Source organism: Hibiscus syriacus, unplaced genomic scaffold (assembly GCF_006381635.1).
Source record: "Hibiscus syriacus cultivar Baekdansim isolate YM2019G1 unplaced genomic scaffold, ASM638163v2 tig00110462_pilon, whole genome shotgun sequence".
NCBI lineage: Eukaryota > Viridiplantae > Streptophyta > Magnoliopsida > Malvales > Malvaceae > Hibiscus > Hibiscus syriacus.
The window spans coordinates 1,438,616-1,440,679 of NW_024062747.1; positions in this window are offsets into that span (position 1 = coordinate 1,438,616).

A 2,064-nucleotide genomic window follows, 5' to 3' on the forward strand; every position below is an offset into this window, starting at 1 on the left:
ATAATTACACATTTAATTCTCATTACTTACACATTCTATTAATTTTGTTCTATCTTTTAATTAATTCAATAAATTTAATCTTCAATCAGATTATGAAATGTGTCACTATGTTGATTGGATGTTTTTCTTCATATTTTTATTTAGTTTAATAAATTTACATCCCATCAAATGGTGGCACCAATTGAATGAATAGAAGATAAATGAAATTAATAACTGCCGCTAGTGGGATTTGAACTCAAAACATGATGAGAGGAAGCAAATGCTCCAACCACTGGGTTGCACCATTCAAATGATAGATATATCACGATATAATATATATAGTTAATGGTAATAAAAAAGGGGAAAATGACGTAATAATAACTTCAACATAAAAAAATTAGATGGCTCTATTCCCATATGTAATTAGGTAAGGAGAGGTAGGGTAGTAGGCTGCCCCCAACGCTAGGTTGAGAGCAACTTCCGTGGAATACCTCCGACAATTATGAAATACCCACCATGGGACTCGATCCCACGACCATAAGTTTAAGAGCTTTGCGCTCTACCAACTGAGCTGGACTGACAATTCAATAATAACTCCAACATAGAATAATTGAATAATATGATATATATACACAAATATTATAATTGATTAATATGTGAATTTATTTTATTTATATTTTAAATCATTTTAATGAAAAAATAAAAATAAAAATAATTTTAATATATTATAATTGAAATATAAAGAAGAGTTTTGTTGACTTAAATTTTTTTTTGATAGTTGAGGGTTTATCGTAGTAAGCATTTTAATCTATGCATTGACCTGTTTATATCCTGGTTAGAGTATGAATTTTATATTTTATTATTTATTCATTATATATTTGAATAAAATTTTAGGGACAATTTGATTTTATTAAATTAGTCTAATTTAATATAGAGTTGTTAAATAAGATTAGAATATTTAAAATATAAATAAAACATATTCATTTATTAATCAATATTTATATTATTATTAAGCTAAGATGCTAACAAAGTAATATTTGTTCTAAATACTCTCAATCATTTGACAGTGAACGTTCAATCACCCTTGTAGTCGCTGATGCTCAAACTCATGACCTATTAGTACAATAACGATTCCTTTAACCGCTGAGTTAAGTTGGTTCGTGATTGTTTATATATATTTTTATACTATTTAATTATTTCACGTTTGAGTCCTTATAAGGTCATTCATTACCATTAACTATATATAAATTATGTAGTATATGTTATGTATATTAAACAAGTTTAGTGGTCTAGCTTTATGGTTAGCGCGCTCAATTTTTTGGCTTGTGTCACTGGTTTAAATCCCACCAGTAGCAGTTATTGATTTAATTTATTTTTCATTCATTCAAAAGCGACACGTGGGATCATTTTCTTGGATGAAAATTTTATTAAATAAAAAATATGAAAAATCCAAACACAGAATGACACATGTTACCATTGAATTGAGGATTAAATTTATCAAATTAAATAAAAGTTAGGACCAAATTAATAGAATGTGTAAGTAATGAGGACTAAATGTATAATTATATAAATTTTATTAACGGCCACATCATCTCATCTTTAATATTTAACAGAAGGTGACTTGATTGATAAGATTTAAATAGTTAGGTGACCCAATTGGTAAAATAAAAAAAATTGTTGGTTTAAGTAAAATAGGTAAATAGTTAGGTGGTCAATTATATATTAAAAACTAATGTCTTATAAATATTGTATTTTAGTTAAATTACATTTAGATTTTTAACTAATTTATAATTATACGTTTAGTACTTTATAATTAAACATTTTATAAATTAATTTAATGGTGCTCGTCATTAACGGTGCTCATTCGTACTCGTCGAGCGTGGCGGCATTATCTATTTTTAAAATGGTAAAATTATTTAGATAATGTTGTTAAGAAAAACTTTCATGTGAGACTTAAGAGAACTCCTTTCTTAAATTATTTATAAAATGTATCAATTGTATCTTTAAACACTATGATGTAGTGCAACGTAGAAAATCTGGCAAACGACGTAGATCATTACTGACATCAAAACCATTAAAGGGTTC